Below are 22,305 nucleotides of genomic sequence, written 5' to 3' on the forward strand. Positions count from 1 at the left end.
TTACAGTTTTTGAGCAACCAACTCCATCATCATTGCCTTCATTTGGCTAACGATGGATGACTCAAATTTCTTGAGGTCATCCAACGTAGTCGTTGTGCTATCTATGGTAGATGATGGAGCGGGTGGCTCAAGGGAAGGGGACCCATTCACAACCTTATCTTGTCCGGCCATTTCTTAGGCGGTAAAGCCCGAGCAAGAAAACCTTGCTCTGATACCAACTGAATGGATCTTAGCGGACAAGAGGGGGGTGAATGGACGCTACACAAATTTTAAGTCTTTTTCAATTTTTAGGCGATGCGGAAGGTAAAGGTGATAGCTTTAGTGGTGGAGATGTTCCTAGTATGATCCTAGGCTAGTGCAACAAGCAAAGGAACCAAGCATAATAACAAAGATAGGGAACAGGACAACCGGGGGGCGCGGAGACGAGGCGAGGTTTGTTTCCCACAGTTTCTCCCACAAAAGGGAGTACGTCTGCCTTGAGGAGGTGCTAGCCTCACACAAGAGGCTAGGCGGCCACACCAAGAAGGAAGGCTTCACCTTCTTCCTCGAGAGAGATCCACAAAGGGGCTCCCCCTTCTCCACTAAGGCACCGGTCAAGGCGGTGGTTCCTTCACAAGGTTGGGGCGAGCTCCACAACACTAGGAGGCTCCCAACACCCTATGGGGCTAGCACAACACCAAGCTAGCCTCCATAGGAGCACTTCCTCCAAGATCCCACCATAGGAACCCTAACTCCAAGATCCACAAAGGACTAGCACGAATTGGTGAAATCTCTCTTAGTAGAACTATAGGTCGGGGCCTCCTCCACCACTCCTCAAAGTTTGGACAAGATTGGTTGGATGGGTGGGGAGATCCTCAAGGATTAAGCTCAGCAACAATGGAGGAGAGATAGAGAAGATATAAAAACGAGTTGGGGAAGAAGGGGCCTTTTTATAGGGTCCCTCCGATCCAGCCGTTATGTGCAGTTTCCGCCTAAGCGGTACTACCGCTTTGGCAAGCGGTAGTACCGCTCTGGATTCGAAATCCCCCACAGATCTAGCCATGTCGACTCACGGCGGTAGTACCGCTTGCGGTACCGCTTTAGGTACCGCAATGACCTCTGTGAGATACTGGAACACGCACGGTACCAAAGCGGTACCACAACGGTGGTGCCGTCACTTGCGTTACGGTACCTAAGCGGTACCGAGGCGGTACTACCGCTCTCAAGCAGTACTACCGCTCAAGGTACCACAGAGGTACCGCAAGGATCTCTGTGGGACTTTTCAGTGCAAATCTCCAAAGTGGTACCGTGGAGCGGTACCAGTAGGGTAGCGGTACTACCGCTCCTGGTACCAGTAGTACCGGTCAGGCAGAAACTGGCTTTTTCCTCTTTTCCTCTCCAACGATGTCACCTCGCGACACACACACAAAACCAGAAAACCTATAAGCTACGCTTCAGTCTTCCCTTCATGACGTGTTCAACGAGGTCACCGTGCACTTGCAAATCTATCAAAAACAATCTTTGTACACAGTGAGATTCATTCAAGTGTTGTCATCAAACACACAAAACATGGGATATAGATCTTGCTCTTTCAGTTCCTCTTGGGTCTTTGTACCCTAGACGGCTTAGTGGTCTTTGCGGTCTTTGTGGTGTTTTTGGGGACTCCAATTAAGTTGTGGAGATTCTTCAAGGGCAAGGCATTTGTTGCAATTTATTGGGAGCCTCCAATTAAGTTGTGGAGATAGCCCCAAGCTTTGTGCGGGTTCGGTGACGACCCTAAGGTTCAATAGTGGATCGAGCACATCCCTTTGGTGGGAATTATCGAGGAGAATACGGTGGCTCTGCTGCTTGTGACGGTAAAGCACACATCTGTTGGGAACCCCAAGAGGAAGGTGTGATGCGTACAACGGCAAGTTTTCCCTCAGTAAGAAACCAAGGTTATCGAACCAGTAGGAGCCAAGAAGCACGTTGAAGGTTGATGGCGGTGGAGTGTAGTGCGGCGCAACACCAGGGATTCCGGCGCCAACGTGGAACCTGCACAACATAACCAAAATACTTTGCCCCAACTTAACAGTGAGGTTGTCAATCTCACCGGCTTGCTGTAACAAAGGATTAGATGTATAGTGTGGATGATGATGTTTGCAGAAAACAGTAGAACGAGTATTGCAGTAGATTGTATTCGATGTAAAAGAATGGACCGGGGTCCACAATTCACTAGTGGTGTCTCTCCCATAAGAAATAGCATGTTGGGTGAACAAATTACAGTTGGGCAATTGACAAATAAAGATGGCATGACAATGCACATACATGTTATGATGAGTAGTGTGAAATTCAATTGGGCATTACGACAAAGTACATAGACCGCTATCCAGCATGCATCTATGCCTAAAAAGTCCACCTTCAGGTTATCATCCAAACCCCTTCCAGTATTAAGTTGCAAACAACAGACAATTGCATTAAGTATAGTGTGTACTGTAATCAACAAATACATCCTTAGACATAGCATTGATGTTTTATCCCTAGTGGCAACAACACATCCACAACCTTAGAACTTTCTGTCACTGTCCCAGATTTAATGGAGGCATGAACCCACTATCGAGCATAAATACTCCCTCTTGGAGTTACAAGTAACGACTTGGCCAGAGCCTCTACTAATAACGGAGAGCATGCAAGATCATAAACAACACATAGATGATAGATTGATAATCAACATAACATAGCATTCAATATTCATCGGATCCCAACAAACGCAACATGTAGCATTACAAATAGATGATCTTGATCATGTTAGGCAGCTCACAAGATCCAACAATGATAGCACAATTAGGAGAAGATGACCATCTAGCTACTGCTATGGACCCATAGTCCAGGGGGCGCCACGAGGGGCCCACACACTAGGGCCGCGCGGCCTGGACCGGGGCCGCGCCGCCCTACTGTGGCATCGCCCCACTTCGTTTCCCTTTCGGACTTCTGGAAGCTTCGTGGAAAAATAAGATCCTGGGCGTTGATTTCGTCCAATTCCGAGAATATTTCCTTACTAGGATTTCTGAAACCAAAAACAACAGAAAACAGCAACTGGCTCTTCGGCATCTTGTTAATAGGTTAGTGCCAGAAAATGCATAAATATGACATAAAGTATGTATAAAACATGTAGGTATTGTCATAAAACAAGCATGGAACATAAGAAATTATCGATACATTGGAGACGTATCAGCATCCCCAAGCTTAGTTCCTACTCGTCCCGAGTAGGTAAACGATAACAAAGATAATTTCTGAAGTGACATGCTATCATAATCTTGATCAATACTATTGTAAGCACATGTAATGAATGCAGCGATCCAAAGCAATGGTAAAGACAATGGTTAAACAACTGAATCATATAGCAATGACTTTTCTTGAATAGTACTTTCAAGACAAGCATCAATAAGTCTTGCATAAGAGTTAACTCATAAAGCAATAAATTCATAGTAAAGGCATTGAAGCAACACAAAGGAAGATTAAGTTTCAGCGGTTGCTTTCAACTTGTAACATGTATATCTCATGGATATTGTCAACATAAAGTAATATAATAAGTGCAATAAGCAAGTATGTAGGAATCAATGCACAGTTAACACAAGTGTTTGCTTCTAAGACAGAAAGAAGTGGGTAAACTGACTCAACATAAAAGTAGAAGAATGACCCTTCGCAGAGGGAAGCATGGATTGCTATATTTGTGCTAGAGCTTTTATTTTGAAAACATAGAGAGAGCATAAAAGTAAAGTTTTGAGAGGTGTTTGTTGTTGTCAACGAATGGTAGTGGACACTCTAACCCCCTTGCCAGATAGACCTTCAAAGAGCGGCTCCCATGAAACATTTATTTTTGGGTGGCACTCCTTCCAACCTTGCTTTCACAAACCATGGCTAACCGAATCCTCGGGTGCCTGCCAACAATCTCATACCATGAAGGAGTGCCTTTTTATTTTAGTTTTATTTAGATGACACTCCTCCCCACCTTTGCTTTCTCAAGCCATGGCTAACCGAATCCTCGGGTGCCGTCCAACAATCACATACCATGGAGGAGTGTCTATTTTTTTGTAAAATTATGAAAGTTAATTAATTTGGGACTGGGAACCCCATTGCCAGCTCTTTTTGCAAAATTATTGGATAAGCGGATGAAGCCACTAGTCCATTGGTGAAAGTTGCCCAACAAGATTGAAAGATAAACACCACATACTTCCTCATGAGCTATAAAACATTGACACAAATAAGGGATGATAAATTTTGAATTGTTTAAAGGTAGCACTCAAGCAATTTACTTTGGAATGGCAGAAAATACCATGTAGTAGGTAGGTATAGTGGACACAAATGGCATAGTTTTTGGCTCAAGGATTTGGATGCACGAGAAGTAATCCCTCTCAATACAAGGCTTAGGCTAGCAAGGTTATTTGAAGCAAACACACGTATGAACCGGTACAGCAAAACTCACATAAAAACATATTGCAAGCATTGTAAGACTCTACACTGTCCTCCTTGTTGCTCAAACCCTTACTAGAAAATATTTAGACTTTAGAGAGACCAATCATGCAAACCAAATTTTAGCAAGCTCTAGGTATTTCTTCACTAATAGGTGCAAAGTATATGATGCAAGAGCTTAAACATGATCCTTATGAGCACAACAATTGCCAGGTGTCAAATTATTCAAGACATTATACCAATTACTACATGTAGCATTTTCTGTTTCCAACCATATAACAATTAACGAAGCAGTTTCAACCTTCTCCATGAACATTATGAGTAAAGCTAAGGACATATTTGTCCATATGCAACAGCGGAGCGTGTCTCTCTCCCACACAATGAATGCTAGGATCCAACTTTATTCAAACAAAACAAAACAAAACAAAAACATACAGACGCTCCAAGTAAAACACATAAGATGTGACGGAATAAAAATGTAGTTTCACTAGAGGAATCGATGAAGAAGGGGATGCCTTGGGTATCCCCAAGCTTAGATGCTTGAGTCTTCTTGAAATATGCAGGGATGAACCACCGGGGCATCCCCAAGCTTAGAGCTTTCACTCTCCTTGATCATATTGTATCATCTTCCTCTCTTGATCCTTGAAAACTTCCTCCACACCAAACTCAAAACAAACTCATTAGAGGGTTAGTGCATAATCAAAATTCACATGTTCAGAGGTGATATAATCATTCTTAACACTTCTGGACATTGCACAAAGCTACTGAAAGTTAATGGAATAAAGAAATCCATCAAACATAGCAAAACAGGCAATGCGAAATAAGAGGCAGAATCTGTCAAAACAGAACAGTCCGTAAATACGAATTTTTTAGGTGCACTAGACTTGCTCAAATGAAAATGCTCAAATTGAATGAAAGTTGCATACATATCTGAGGATTACTCACGTAAATTGGCAGATTTTTCTAAGTTACCTACAGAGAACACTGCTCAAATTCGTGACAGCAAGAAATCTGTTTCTGCGCAGTAATCCAAATCTAGTATGAACCTTACTATCAAAGACTTTACTTGGCACAACAATGCAACGAAATAAAGATAAGGAGAGGTTGCTACAGTAGTAACAACTTCCAAGACTCAAATATAAAACAAATGTGCAGAAGTAAAATCATGGGTTGTCTCCCATAAGCGCTTTTCTTTAACGCCTTTCAGCTAGGCGCAGAAAGTGTGTATCAAGTATTATCAAGAGATGAAGCATCAACATCATAATTTTCACCACTTGCCACAGTAGGTATCTTAGATGCTCCATTATCTATAGTGGTATTAAGGGCTTTGTCAATTTTAGGCCTATAATAGTTTTTTGGTTTAGGTACCTTAGAGACATACATGAACTTTTGCTCCTTACCCACATAAGCTTTCTCCTTAAACTTAATAGAAGAAAAAGTTGAACCTAAAGTTCCCATAGCTTCTTCAAGTTCATTAATCCTCTGGGTTTGATTATCATGAATAGCACAAGCTTCTAAGATGGCAATTCTCTCATTAATCCCACCTAGAGATTTATCAAGTTTATTAGTGCTATTAAGTAACATCCCCAATTTAGTCTCAATACTTGGAAGATTTTGCTCTATGGTTTCCAACTTTTTCATGACATCTTCAAGAGAGATTTCAATTTTAACTTCACTAGTTGAATGCCCGTGCGTTGCTACGGTTCAACAAATTTAAAATCCGTACAACGAAGAAAAGTATTTGCAATTCACGGTATTTCATAATATATGCATCAAGCACAACACTCCTTAAAAGTTTCCCTCTCTTCCCATTTAGATGTAATGCATTTGAAAATTGCATACTCGTGCATGTGTTAGCCATTGTTGATAGCGAGGAGACCAGGCTATACAACCGGTTCCTTATACATGAGTAACTTTTGCTTGTGAATGTAGATATAATACTAATATAGCATAATGCCGGTGCTACTATGTAAGGATTGATTAGCCGGGTTTCCTATTTAATGGATGACGTGCATGTGATGTTCAACAACATCAAAGTCTTGTTTTTCTTCGGATTTCTCTCTATGTGATAACCAACATGTAGTCTTCCCATCTTTATTCTCATCCGACATTTCTCTGACATTATCATCTTCGAAGAGACCCTCTTCATTCTACATTTGCTCCTCTTAGAATCTCCTCAGTCAACTGCACTTGCCTCACACTTGAAAGTGTCCCCGTTTTTTTGGATAATCAACACCACATATATTTATAGTAGAAAATAGTACATGATAGAGATACATGAGATGTCACCAGCGATTACAAAAATAGTCCGAAAGAAATGAGGAAATAGTACATGGTAGAGAGTTCAAAGATTTGAAAGTGTCCCCACTTAATATGAATGAGAAAGGCTGGCATGCTTCATACACGATAGTCGGTCTTTTATATTGTAGTGTCAGAAAATTGCACATATAAATTACTATATTGCAATATTAGATTTAGAGGAAAGAATAATGCAAATCTATGTGGTAGATCAAAAAAGAAAAAAATGGAAAAATGGTGATTTATTGCTTCAACTCTCATACTTTGAGGCATGTCATCTCCTCCATAATTGTATGTGCCTTGATCCCACTACAACAGCAGGAAAAAGATACATGCACTTGCTAGTGTGTACAATTATCGACCAAAATGCTTGTTTTTTAATGAGCAACTATACAATGAGTGTTGCTCCTCTTATCAGCAGTGTAACGGTACCAAGAGAGTTTAACTCACCTGCGGATTTGTTTCCCCTAGCTCCCGGTTTGTTTACACACATACAATTGATGGCGTGCAACAATGTTGGAGCACGTGTGCAATGCTTTTGTTGCTCCTCTGCACAAGTTCCTTCTTGACAAGCTAGTCCCCTTGTTGGACTTGCTCTTAGTGTGGAAGCGGCGAAGCGTATGAGCACAACGGTCTTCAGCGGGCACGTACTTGAACGGTCACAAAGTTGCTGAGTCTGTGGCCTCACATGTCACCTTTTCTGGTGCACCACATTCATGTGCAAAATTTAGGAATACATAAATGATACAGAGAATGATGAAGAAACTGGTTTGTAAGGCATGACAGGAACAGAGTCAATGTCGCCACTCCGAAATCTTGTATATCATTGTCCCTTCCATTGGCACACTGCATAGAAACCAAACCTCAGAGTTCTAGCGGCAAGATATGAAAATACTAAATGTGAGAACCTTGTTGCAGTTCAGTTAGGTAATTTTAGTATGAGAAAGTTTTAACTTTCTATATTCAACTGTATTCTCATTCAATGCACATTTAGGGTTAAGGTGCACACCCTAAATAAGAAACTGAAAGTTCTACCGCTAAGTATGTTACACCTCTGTTTTTTTCAGCAACATAATTGAGATAATATCCCATCTTTATCGCGTGCATGCCTCTTCACATTCACCAGCCATAACTTAAACAGATTCATACTTTTGGACCTGACAACAAGTCAAGAAGACTGAACCAGAACATCACGTCATATCTTGATTGACTGATTATCTCCTATGTTTACGCACATCAGATAACGTTTAATCTGTAGTTTACCATGGACAGGGGCGGAGCCAGGATTTGACCATAGGAGGGGTGAGGAAGACATCTATCACCAAATGGTACAGAAGAATTTTTTTAACCAAAACAAACGACACATAAGATAGTATAATACAATATAAGATATCTCATATATAGCACCACTGTCAAAATGTGAGAATGTGACAAATCGTTTCTCTTTTTCTTCGCCATGAAGATTTTTTTGAAAAATAAATTGCACATTCAATCTTATCATGCTATTTCTGCTCGGTCTAATAAAAAACTAACCAACCAGTGGTATGCATGGATTGAATTGTAATTCTAACACACTGCAATCCTTAGTCAGGCGAAATTGAATTGTTTATACAAGGCATTACTTAGTCAGGCGAGATCAAATTTTAATTATAAAACACAGCATACCTTATTCAGGTGAGGTATAGTATAGATTGCAGACCAGTTGTTTAGGGGCCAGAGCACGGCATACCTTAATACATGTGCTGCGTGAAGCGGCGGAGCAAGTTAGATGATCGATCATTAGTACGTGATACATCCCCTTCTGCATCTCGCTGGTACTCCTGCTAGGGCGCTACCGCGCCGCTGCCATGCCCCTCGTCGCCTACATACGACCTGTGATCAGACCGGGATGGTAATTCCAATGGAGTGAATCCAGTAAAACAAGGCAATACGGAAGATGGGCTAATAGGCTTTACTTCGCTGCACAACGTTTGGATCAACTAATATGGCCATTACCGCGTATATATCTGTATACTAATACGAGAAGCTAAGGTGAAATGTCGAGGGGGACGATCCACTGGAGGGGGGGATCCCTGACTACGGCAGCTAATAGTACAAAATTGCAACCCTTTCAGTCAAAGAAGAAGCGATCTGAACAATTAATTAAAACCTCCATAGAAGTGTATCTAGCATAATTATTTGAATAGAAAAAACTTATTCTTGTATATCTTTAAATTTTGTTGCTTAAGTTGAGAAGATTGATCGATATCTGATAGAAGCTAGCATAAGATTATTTACAAACAGAGATATGTGATAGACATACCAGGAGTGCTGACATCTTTTGTCTCGTTACTCTTCCGCTTGCTCGTGAACAGATGGAGCCTGATTTGATTACCTAGTGGATGAAAGCATGACTTGTGAAAGGAAAACAAATGCCTGAGAGTTTCATTGATAAAATTAAACTCTAGAGCCTGAAAGGAGTGGGGCGTACTCAGCCATTGGTCAAGCTACAAATGCATCACAATGGTAGTTTAGAATATAGTGAGATGCTCCATAAAATCATTGACATACACGTTATATGCAGAAAAGAAACATACATATGCTTCCTGAATATCATCCCTGCCACATAAGCTTGAATCAGATACATCACGGGCATTGTACATTTGGACGCACTCTGATGATGTATAAATAATCCATGTCGCTGCCTGATGTATAAATGACTGGTTTGTATAATAATCCATGTCGCATCCTGATGTATAAATACCTTGATACAGATTAAACCCCCTAGACTGATCATATTGACCTCATCAGAGTTCGCTGGTCAGGGAGGCAACGATGGCAAGGATGGGCGACCAGGGCGACGGGAGTGCGCGGGACCCTCTCGTGAGGATGAGGAACGTCGGAGAGCGCCCCTTGGCTCGGGGCATAGGACATCGGCGACCTCTAGTTGGCTCGTGGCGCAGTGGCAGGGCAAGCCAGCGCTGTTGCGGTGGTAGGGGCGGGGCGGAGCGGCGCGGGACGTGATGGCAGGGTGCACAGGTAGGGGATGTGGCGGTAGGGCATCAACGACGAGAGGATGCGGCGGCGGGGGAGTTAGGCGATGGAGATGTTGATGCAACTAAATGGCAAGGGGGGAGAATAAGTGATTAAGGCTCACATGATTTGGTGCAAGATTCAGGGCTAACGAGAGAAGGATAGGGAAGATATGGTAGCAAGATCGAAGTCAATAAGGAAGGAGAGCAATTATTTGGTTGCAATATTAGAGGAAACGTATCATCGGGAGAAAGTATAGAGCGTGCGGTAGAAAGGATATCTTCCGGGATTGATGATTGATAGAGTGCCATGATTAGCGCTAACACTGGAAGGAGACACACTTACCGTGAAAACAGATCGGGTCAATCTTCACCATCAGCACGGAAGATATTTTGCTCTACCTTGATCGGACGAACCGGAGATAGGAAGATTAGATTAAACGGTCTGGATGTTTTTAACGACGATCATCAAACGCGTTGAGTGTCAAACGACCAACTCCAATTTAATAGTAAAGATTAACAGGTGGTATTCCAAATAGGCTCTCAATAATGCAACTAGCCTCTAAAGCAGGAGTGCCTAGGAAATTACCTCCCGCGAGACAATCAAGAACATACCTATTCCAGCTAGAGATGCCAACATAAAAATTCCTAAGTAGGATAGTGGTGGAGTGTTTCTTAGTGCACCTATTATGAGCATCACTAATTCTATACCAAGCATCTTTTAAACATTCTTCCCCTTGTTGCTTAAATGAACGAACTTCAACTTCAGGATTACTCATTTTAGCAATAGTAAATAAAGCAAACTAGATAAAGTAAATGCAAGTAACTAATTTTTTTGTGTTTTCAATATAGAGAACGCAAACAAGATAGTAAATAAAATAAAGCTAGCAACTAATTTTTTTGTGTTTTGATATAGTGCAGCAAACAAAGAAGTAAATAAAAATAAAGCAAGACAAAAACAAAGTAAAGAGATTGGAAGTGGGAGACTCCCCTTGCAGCGTGTCTTGATCTCCCCGGCAACGGCGCCAGAAAAAGTTTGCTGCTTGTGACGGTAAAGCACACGTCCGTTGGGAACCCCAAGAGGAAGGTGTGATGCGTACAGCGGCAAGTTTTCCCTCAGTAAGAAACCAAGGTTATCGAACCAGTAGGAGCAAAGAAGCACGTTGAAGGTTGATGGCGGCGGAGTGTAGTGCGGCGCAACACCAGGGATTCCGGCGCCAACGTGGAACCTGCACAACACAACCAAAATACTTTGCCCCAACTTAACAGTGAGGATGTCAATCTCACCGGCTTGCTGTAACAAAGGATTAAATGTATAGTGTGGATGATGATGTTTGCAGAAAACAGTAGAACGAGTATTGCAGTAGATTGTATTCGATGTAAAAGAATGGACCGGGGTCCACAGTTCACTAGTGGTGTCTCTCCCATAAGAAATAGCATGTTGGGTGAACAAATTATAGTTGGGCAATTGACAAATAAAGATGGCATGACAATGCACATACATGTTATGATGAGTAGTGTGAAATTCAATTGGGCATTACGACAAAGTACATAGACCGCTATCCAGCATGCATCTATGCCTAAAAAGTCCACCTTCAGGTTATCATCCGAACCCCTTCCAGTATTAAGTTGCAAACAACAGACAATTGCATTAAGTATGGTGCGTAATGTAATCAACAAATACATCCTTAGACATAGCATTGATGTTTTATCCCTAGTGGCAACAACACATCCACAACCTTAGAACTTTCTGTCACTGTCCCAGATTTAATGGAGGCATGAACCCACTATCGAGCATAAATACTCCCTCTTGGAGTTACAAGTAACGACTTGGCCAGAGCCTCTACTAATAACGGCATGCAAGATCATAAACAACACATAGATGATAGATTGATAATCAACATAACATAGCATTCAATATTCATCGGATCCCAACAAACGCAACATGTAGCATTACAAATAGATGATCTTGATCATGTTAGGCAGCTCACAAGATCCAACAATGATAGCACAATTAGGAGAAGACGACCATCTAGCTACTGCTATGGACCCATAGTCCAGGGGTGAACTACTCACACATCACTCCGGAGGCGACCATGGCGGTGAAGAGTCCTCCGGGAGATGATTCCCCTCTCCGGCAGGGTGCCAAAGGCGATCTCCTAAATCCCCCAATATGGGATTGGCGGCGGCGGCGTCTCTGGAAGGTTTTCCGTATCGTGGCTCTCGGTACTGGAGATATTATCGACGAAGGCTTAAGTAGGCGGAAGGGTAGGTCAGGGGGCGCCACGAGGGGCCCACACGCTAGGGCCGCGCGGCCAAGGCCTGGGCCGCGCCGCCCTAGTGTGGCGTCGCCTCGTCGCCCCACTTCGTTTCCCTTTCGGACTTCTGGAAGCTTCGTGGAAAAATAAGATCCTCGGCGTTGATTTCGTTCAATTCCGAGAATATTTCCTTACTAGGATTTCTGAAACCAAAAACAACAGAAAACAACAACTGGCTCTTCGTCATCTTGTTAATAGGTTAGTGCCGGAAAATGCATAAATATGACATAAAGTATGTATAAAACATGTAGGTATTGTCATAAAACAAGCATGGAACATAAGAAATTATCGATACGTTGGAGACGTATCAGGCTCTCGTGCATTTGGAGTGACTTGTCCTCCACACCACTCCAACGGAGAGTAGCACTCGCAAGAGTGTGAACTTCAGGATACATCGTTGTCTCCGCGTCACTTCGGTTATTCCTATACCCGAGCTCTTTACTTATGCACTTTACTTTGTGATAGCCTTCGTGCTTGAAGTTATATATCTTGCTATCACATAGCTGCTTGAATTGCTTAGCATAAGTCGTTGGTGCACATAGGTGAACCCTGGTTATATATGTTTTGTGCTTGACAAATTAAACGCTAGTTTTATTCCGCATATGTTAAGCCATATTCGTGAAAGTTTTAAACGGCCTATTCACCCCCTCTAGGTGGCATCCGTGTCCTTTCAACTACACTACAACTTGTTCTTGAACTCTCTCTCTCATACTCCATTGCTAGAAACACCAAAAGCCTCAGATCTCCCTCCTCCTCCACCCAAACTCAAATCCCTCCGGGGAAAAGCTAGAGGAGGTCTTGATCTATAGTTTCACTGAGCCAAATCTTGTTCCCCCTTGTATTCTTCGAGATACCTGCCCTCCAGGTGACAAGGGATTAACTTGTCAATGCCTACAGATTCGTAGAAAGTATAGGGGAAGTAGATCCCGAAGGTTCAGCCAAAAAAGGTGCTAGACTAAGAAAACTAGGTTTATGTTGACAATAGATTCGATCCTTTCTCCTTCCCTCGGCTCCCCTTTATATAGGAGGGAGAGCCGAGGGTTCTCTTGTTGTACAAGTTACAAACTCTGGGAGACTATCCGAATCTTTCCCGTATAATTACATGACTCACGATTCATAATACAAATCTATATTCCATGATGATGTTCGCTGGGCTTCTGGGCCTTGAGAATCTTCCGGTCGTGGGCCTCCAAACGCCCTCGGGTACCTTATCCGGCAGGCCCATTCGGGATGCCTATGTTAGTAGCCCCCGGGATTTTGTTTGAATCGTAGAATCGAGCAAAATCTCCAATGTAGAACTGAATCATCTTTATATACCAACGAGCCGAATATTTTCGTTTATCATTTATTTTGTACAGGGATACCGGTAGATGGGGCTGGTTCATCTGACGGATCAGGTACCAGTTAACTGCTCTTGTGGCAAACCCGCATAAACCTACTTCAAGCTTAGTTCCATGGACTTGAACCCGGAATACTGGCGTAACTCGACACGTTCCGCTTAAGGACTTATCATGAATCGAGTCCCATATATGTTTTATCGAGTACCTAACGCGTCCGCTAGGATTTTTCTTCGTATCCGTTGATACGGATAAAGTAGTAGAGCGCATTCGGGTGCGATACCATGCCGCACAGGACAGATCCTGGGGACTTACCTTCGTAAAATATTACGGCATCCAGAGTTTTTACCACGGCGGACGCGCTCTGAGAATATATTGTCGAGTGCCTTTGTCGGCTGCTGGAATTGCTAATTTCTCTGAGTTGTTGAAGGATGATATCTTCTTCTGATGGGAGTACATGACGATTTATGTGTAACTCGAAGATGTACGATGATAATACTTCATAGGGATTTCTATTTTCGTGCCCTCGGTTCCTTAGTTGTACTCAGTTTTCCCCAGCTCCTTAGTTTTTCCTCAGTTTTCCCCAACCCCTTGTCTGAAACTCGCATAAGGAGGTCGGACGGTAGGATTACCGTTTAGTTGACCGTTTCATGCTGACGTGTGGGGCTACGTCTTGTGGGGCCGCATCGCGTGGGGCTGGTAGAAAGGGACCGCGTGGGACAGGACGAGACCGTGTTTGGTTGTACGTGAGCAGGAGCTGGGTTCTGTCTCTCTCGGCCCAAACGGGCATATCCCCTTTTAAGAGCACATTTTTCCTCTCTTTCTCTGTAACGGGTCTATCTCTTTTCACCAAATTAGTATCAAATCTAGAGAAGCTTCTATTTCTGTCTTTTTCTTTAATGATTGTTGCCTTTTAGCCCTCGTTTTTTGCCCAATATGGTAACAAATCTAGAAGCAAATCTAGAAGCTATGGTAAATTCACAACAACATAATAAATCACGAAAACTAAGTATAATACATAAACTGTATACAGCAGCCAAAAGCAGCCAAAAACGATGTTTATGTTCACGACAAACTAAGCTGAAAATAATACAAGACGCAATGTATGGCCAACATGAAGACTAGGACCAGGATGAATGAATCTGTTCTTCATTCTTCATATATTTCTTCGTCGCTCCATTCCTGTATCTGAAGGAAATATTCATTGAACTCATTCCGTCTGCAGTGTGCAGCCAATATATCCTCCAAAAGATATGACCTTTGTTCATATCTCAGACCGTAGTTTCCTAATCTATCCACACATCGTGGCCAATCATCCCAGGCCTTTCTATCATCAAAGTACTCTCTGATATAACCCAAATCCGTGTAGTAGATGCAGCTAGGTCGAAGTGTCGGGTGCACTCTCGTGTCGATGGAGATACACCGGATATGATTGACGACGAAGGCACGACTGCCAATGTTAGTGACGGCATGGAGAGAGCGGCTCGCAATTTCCACACGGTACATGATGCGCGTGGTTGACGTATTGTCTTTTCGTTCGACACGCGTCCGTTGGGAACCCCAAGAGGAAGGTGTGATGCGCACAGCGGCAAGTTTCCCTCAGTAGAAACCAAGGTTTATCGAACCAGTAGGAGTCAAGAAGCACGTTGAAGGTTGATGGCGGCGAGATGTAGTGCGGCGCAACACCAGGGATTCCGGCGCCAACGTGGAACCTGCACAACACAAACCAAGTACTTTGCCCCAACGAAACAGCGAGGTTGTCAATCTCACTGGCTTGCTGTAACAAAGGATTAGATGTATAGTGTGGAAGATGATTGTTTGCAGAAAACAGTAGAACGAGTATTGCAGTAGATTGTATTTCAGTATAGAGAATTGGACCGGGGTCCACAGTTCACTAGAGGTGTCTCTCCCATAAGATAAACAGCATGTTGGGTGAACAAATTACAGTTGGGCAATTGACAAATAAAGAGGGCATGACCATGCACATACATATTATGATGAGTATAGTGAGATTTAATTGGGCATTACGACAAAGTACATAGACCGCTATCCAAAGATGCATCTATGCCTAAAAAGTCCACCTTCAGGTTATCATCCGAACCCCCTCCAGTATTAAGTTGCTAACAATAGACAATTGCATTAAGTATTGCGCGTAATGTAATCAATAACTACATCCTCGGACATAGCATCAATGTTTTATCCCTAGTGGCAACAGCACATCCATAATCTTAGAGGTTTCTCTCACTCCCCCAGATTCACGGAGACATGAACCCACTATCGAGCATAAATACTCCCTCTTGGAGTTACTAGCATCAACTTGGCCAGAGCATCTACTAATAACGGAGAGCATGCAAGATCATAAACAACACATAGATATAAATTGATAATCAACATAACATGGTATTCTCTATTCATCGGATCCCAACAAACACAACATATAGAATTACAGATAGATGATCTTGATCATGTTCGGCAGCTCACAAGACCCGACAATTAAGCACAATGGGGAGAAGACAACCATCTGGCTACTGCTATGGACCCATAGTCCAGGGGTAGACTACTCACACATCACTCCGGAGGCGACCATGGCGACGTAGAGTCCTCCGGGAGATGATTCCCCTCTCCGGCAGGGTGCCGGAGGCGATCTCCTGAATCCCCCGAGATGGGATTGGCGGCGGCGGCGTCTCTGGAAGGTTTTCCGTATCGTGGCTCTCGGTCTTCTGGAAGCTTCGTGGCAAAATAGGACCCTGGGCGTTGATTTCGTCCAATTCCGAGAATATTTCCTTACTAGGATTTCTGAAACCAAAAATAGCAGAAAACAGCAACTGGCACTTCGGCATCTTGTTAATAGGTTAGTTCCAGAAAATGCACAAATATGACATAAAGTGTGCATAAAACATGTAGATATCATCAATAATGTGGCATGGAACATAAGAAATTATCGATACGTCGGAGACGTATCAGCATCCCCAAGCTTAGTTTCTACTCGTCCCGAGCAGGTAAACGATAAACAAAGATAATTTCTGGAGTGACATGCCATCATAACCTTGATCATACTATTGTAAGCATATGTAGTGAATGCAGCGATCAAAACAATGTAAATGACATGAGTAAACAAATGAATCATAAAGCAAGGACTTTTCATGAATAGTACTTCAAGACAAGCATCAATAAGTCTTGCATAAGTGTTAACTCATAAAGCAATAATTCATAGTAGAAGCATTGAAGCAACACAAAGGAAGATGAAGTTTCAGCGGTTGCTTTCAACTTATAACATGTATATCTCATGGATATTGTCAATGTAAAGTAATATAACAAGTGCAATATGCAAGTATGTAGGAATCAATGCACAGTTCACACAAGTGTTTGCTTCTTGAGGTGGAGAGAAATAGGTGAACTGACTCAACAATAAAAGTAAAAGAATGGTCCTTCAAAGAGGAAAGCATCGATTGCTATATTTGTGCTAGAGCTTTGATTTTGAAAACAAGAAACAATTTTGTCAACGGTAGTAATAAAGCATATGTGTTATGTAAATTATATCTTACAAGTTGCAAGCCTCATGCATAGTATACTAATAGTGCCCGCACCTTGTCCTAATTAGCTCGGATTACCTGGATTATCATCGCAATGCACATGTTTTAACCAAATGTCATAAAGGGGTACCTCTATGCCGCCTGTACAAAGGTCTAAGGAGAAAGCTCGCATCGGATTTCTCGCTATTGATTATTCTCAACTTAGACATCCATACCGGGACAACATAGACAACAGATAATGGACTCCTCTTTAATGCATAAGCATGTAGCAGCAATTAATTTTCTCATATGAGATTGAGGATATATGTCCAAAACTGAAACTTCCACCATGGATCATGGCTTTAGTTAGCGGCCCAATGTTCTTCTCTAACATTATGCAATGCTCTAACCATTCTAGCGGTAAATCTCTCTTACTTCAGACAAGACGAACATGCATAGCAACTCATATGATATTCAACAAAGAGTAGTTTATGGCGTCCCCAGGAACATGGTTATCGCACAACAAGCAACTTAATAAGAGATAAAGTGCATAAGTACATATTCAATACCACAATAGTTTTTAGGCTATTTGTCCCATGAGCTATATATTGCAAAGGTAGAGGATAGAAATTTTAAAGGTAGCACTCAAGCAATTTACTTTGGAATGGCGGATAAATAACATGTAGTAGGTAGGTTTGGTGGACACAAATGGCATAGTGGTTGGCTCAAGGATTTTGGATGCATGAGAAGTATTCCCTCTCGATACAAGGTTTAGGCTAGCAAGGCTATTTGAAACAAACACAAGGATGAAGCGGTGCAGCAAAACTCACATAAAAGTCATATTGTAAACATTATAAGACTCTACACCGTCTTCCTTGTTGTTCAAACTCAATACTAGAAATTATCTAGACCTTAGAGAGACCAAATATGCAAACCAAATTTTAGCATGCTCTATGTATTTCTTCATTAATAAGTGCAAAGCATATGATGCAAGAGCTTAAACATGAGCACAACAATTGCCAAGTATCACATTATCCAAGACATTTTGGCAAATTACTACATGTATCATTTTCCAATTCTAACCATATAACAATTTAACGAAGAAGAAACTTCGCCATGAATATTATGAGTAAAGCCTAAGGACATACTTGTCCATATGCAACAGCGGAGCGTGTCTCTCTCCCACACAATGAATGCTAGGATCCATTTTATTCAAAGAAAACAAAAACAAAAACAAACCGACGCTCCAAGCAAAGCACATAAGATGTGACGGAATAAAAATATAGTTTCAGGGGAGGAACCTGATAATGTTGTCGATGAAGAAGGGGATGCCTTGGGCATCCCCAAGCTTAGACGCTTGAGTCTTCTTGATATATGCAGGGGTGAACCACCGGGGCATCCCCAAGCTTAGAGCTTTCACTCTCCTTGATCATGTCGTATCATCTGCCTCTCTTGATCCTTGAAAACTTCCTCCACACCAAACTCAAAACAACTCATTAGAGGGTTAGTGCACAATCAAAATATACATGTTCAGAGGTGACATAATCATTCTTAACACTTCTGGACATTGCACAAAGCTACTGAAAGTCAATGGAATCGAAATATCCATCGAACATAACAAAACAGGCAATGCGAAATAAAAGGCAGAATCTGTCAAAACAGAACAGTTCGTAATGACGAATTTTATTGAGGCACCAGACTTGCTCAAATGAAAATGCTCAAATTGAATGAAAGTTGCGTACATATCTGGGGATCACTCATGTAAATTGGCATAATTTTCTGAGTTACCTACAGTGAATTTTGCCCAGATTCGTGACAACAAAGAAATCTGTTTCTGCGCAGTAATCCAAATCTAGTATGAACCTTACTATCAACGACTTTACTTGGCACAACAAAACACTAAACTAAGATAAGGAGAGGTTGCTACAGTAGTAAACAACTTCCAAGACACAAATATTAAAAAAAAATACTGTAGTAAAAACATGGGTTGTCTCCCATAAGCGCTTTTCTTTAACGCCTTTCAGCTAGGCGCAGAAAGTGTGCATCAAGTATTATCACAAGATGGCTCATCTACAGCGGGGTGTGGAGTTTTCTCAACCATGCATAGTATATTGGATACATAAGTTTTAGCGTCTCCCTTTTCATTAGTCTTGGGCTTGCTACTCTCATCAAACAAATTTTCAGGAACAAGCCAAGCATAGTTATTTTCTAGTGCGTCATTCATCGCTAGGAGCTTACATGGTATTGGTGCTTTGATCTCCCCACCGTCATTAATATTATTAGTGTACCTTATTCTCTCCATGTCCATCTTTCCAAGGAGACTAACAAAATTGGTATAAGAACCAAGCATCTTATATTTAATAAAGACCTTTCTAGCCTCTCTTGCTATACCACCAAATTCTCTAAGAAGGGTTTCTAAAACAAAATCTTTCTTTTCCCCTTCTTCCATATCACCGAGTGTAAGAAACATATGTTGGATTATAGGATTGAGATTAACAAATTTAGTTTCCAACATGCGAACTAAAGCAGCAGCAGCAATTTCATAAGTAGGAGCAAGGTCTACCAAGTGTCTATCTTCAAAATCTTCAACGGTACTAACATGATTGAAAAATTCTTCTATATTATTTCTCCCAATTATAGACCCGCGTCCTACCGGCATGTCTTTTACGGTAAAATTAAAAGGAAACATGTTGAAATAAGTAAAGCAAATATAAGTAACTATTTTTTTGTGTTTTTGATATAGCAAACAAGATAGCAAATAAAGTAAAACTAGCAACTAATTTTTTTGTATTTTGATTTAGTGCAGCAAACAAAGTAGTAAATAAAACTAAGCAAGACAAAAACAAAGTAAAGAGATTGGGATGTGGAGACTCCCCTTGCAGCGTGTCTTGATCTCCCCGGCAACGGCGCCAGAAATTTTGCTTGATGCGCGTGGTTGACGTATTGTCTTTTCGTTCGACACGCGTCCGTTGGGAACCCCAAGAGGAAGGTGTGATGCGCACAGCGGCAAGTTTCCCTCAGTAGAAACCAAGGTTTATCGAACCAGTAGGAGTCAAGAAGCACGTTGAAGGTTGATGGCGGCGAGATGTAGTGCGGCGCAACACCAGGGATTCCGGCGCCAACGTGGAACCTGCACAACACAAACCAAGTACTTTGCCCCAACGAAACAGCGAGGTTGTCAATCTCACTGGCTTGCTGTAACAAAGGATTAGATGTATAGTGTGGAAGATGATTGTTTGCAGAAAACATTAGAACGAGTATTGCAGTAGATTGTATTTCAGTATAGAGAATTGGACCGGGGTCCACAGTTCACTAGAGGTGTCTCTCCCATAAGATAAACAGCATGTTGGGTGAACAAATTACAGTTGGGCAATTGACAAATAAAGAAGGCATGACCATGCACATACATATTATGATGAGTATAGTGAGATTTAATTGGGCATTACGACAAAGTACATAGACCGCTATCCAGCATGCATCTATGCCTAAAAAGTCCACCTTCAGGTTATCATCCGAACCCCCTCCAGTATTAAGTTGCTAACAACAGACAATTGCATTAAGTATTGCGCGTAATGTAATAAATAACTACATCCTCGGACATAGCATCAATGTTTTATCCCTAGTGGCAACAGCACATCCATAATCTTAGAGGTTTCTCTCACTCCCCCAGATTCACGGAGACATGAACCCACTATCGAGCATAAATACTCCCTCTTGGAGTTACTAGCATCAACTTGGCCAGAGCATCTACTAATAACAGAGAGCATGCAAGATCATAAACAACACATAGATATAAATTGATAATCAACATAACATGGTATTCTCTATTCATCGGATCCCAACAAACACAACATATAGAATTACAGATAGATGATCTTGATCATGTTCGGCAGCTCACAAGACCCGACAATTAAGCACAATGGGGAGAAGACAACCATCTGGCTACTGCTATGGACCCATAGTCCAGGGGTAGACTACTCACACATCACTCCGGAGGCGACCATGGCGGTGTAGAGTCCTCCGGGAGATGATTCCCCTCTCCGGCAGGGTGCCGGAGGCGATCTCCTGAATCCCCCGAGATGGGATTGGCGGCAGCGGCGTCTCTGGAAGGTTTTTCGTATCGTGGCTCTCGGTCTTCTGGAAGCTTCGTGGCAAAATAGGACCCTGGGCGTTGATTTCGTCCAATTCCGAGAATATTTCCTTACTAGGATTTCTGAAACCAAAAACAGCAGAAAACAACAACTGGCACTTCGGCATCTTGTTAATAGGTTAGTTCCAGAAAATGCACAAATATGACATAAAGTGTGCATAAAACATGTAGATATCATCAATAATGTGGCATGGAACATATGAAATTATCGATACGTTGGAGACGTATCAGTACACCAATGGTGCTTGACCTTCCTCCAAATGCATGTTTTCCAACAACACAAGCAGCAGATCACCATCCGAGTTCACTAGGTAGAACTTGTCATTTCCAAGTTCTGGAAATGAAAATAGTGTCTCCATGTTGACATTGCTCGCGCATTGCTCCAACTGGACACTATTGGTGCACACTAATTTTCCGAACTCAAAATTGTCCGTAGCTATTGCATACAATTCACCATTGAACGGGGTAATGCAACACAGATATGGTGCTCGATCGAAAATCTTACTTCTCCCCAATCTTCATCTATATCCTTAGTTGGAGTGCTCTCATCGACCCAAGCAATTTCCTCCGAGTAATGTGTGGCAACGAAGATCATAGTTGGGGACTTCATTATAGCGACTGAGTACAGAAAAATAGTTGGCCTCTGCGCCTCAAACATAGTGTTCAATGTCTTTATGAGTGGGTTCAGAAGTCGTATCTTGTGTGACTGGTTCTTCTGGGCAAGCACGATTACGCCACGGCGAAAGCCGATGAAGTAGTATCTAAAAGATATTGATGAAGATAACATTCAGCACTAAGATGTTTACGATTGAAAATAAAAATAGATTAACTCTACAGATCTGGATGAATTTGAACCTTGCATGAACTTCTATTTAGATCGACGGTGATGTAACGGGATTTGCGGAGGTGGAGGAAGGTGAACTCAGCGGCGCGTGGAGGGGCGTGTTCTATCATGATCCATCAGTGTAGGTGCACGTCAGGCTCAAGTAAACCTGAGCGCCAATTTGCACAAACTTGCCTCAAAACAGAGTAGGTGTCCACGTACTCCTCCTTTGCCAGTAAGCAGTCGCCGATCTTGTGAAGTGGTCCGTCAGTCGAGAGAGAGACCCAGTTCATCGAGGCACCGCGCTTGGATGCGCCGCCCTCGGAGGCGACGGGCTCGGCAGCGATGGGCTCGGAGGCGACGGGCTCGGGGGTGACGGGCTCGGAGGCGACGGGCTCGAAGGCGACGGGCTCGGGGGCGACGGC

At 42.3% G+C, this 22,305-nt stretch overlaps 1 long non-coding RNA gene across 2 annotated transcripts; it reads right to left on the reverse strand.

Annotated features, from left to right (window-relative positions):
* Positions 1-6,956: 6,956 nt before the first annotated feature.
* On the reverse strand, positions 6,957-10,018 carry LOC127299698 (uncharacterized). 2 transcript variants are annotated; one of them, XR_007850558.2, is made up of 3 exons: positions 9,032-10,018; positions 8,459-8,590; positions 6,957-7,575 (listed from the first exon to the last, which is right to left on the reverse strand). It is a non-coding gene; the product is annotated as an uncharacterized lncRNA (long non-coding RNA). The 2 variants fall into 2 exon arrangements; XR_007850557.2 differs by having other exon boundaries at positions 8,459-8,601.
* Between the last annotated feature and the right edge of the window lie 12,287 nt (positions 10,019-22,305).

This window comes from Lolium perenne, chromosome 5 (assembly GCF_019359855.2).
Source record: "Lolium perenne isolate Kyuss_39 chromosome 5, Kyuss_2.0, whole genome shotgun sequence".
NCBI classification, from domain to species: domain Eukaryota; kingdom Viridiplantae; phylum Streptophyta; class Magnoliopsida; order Poales; family Poaceae; genus Lolium; species Lolium perenne.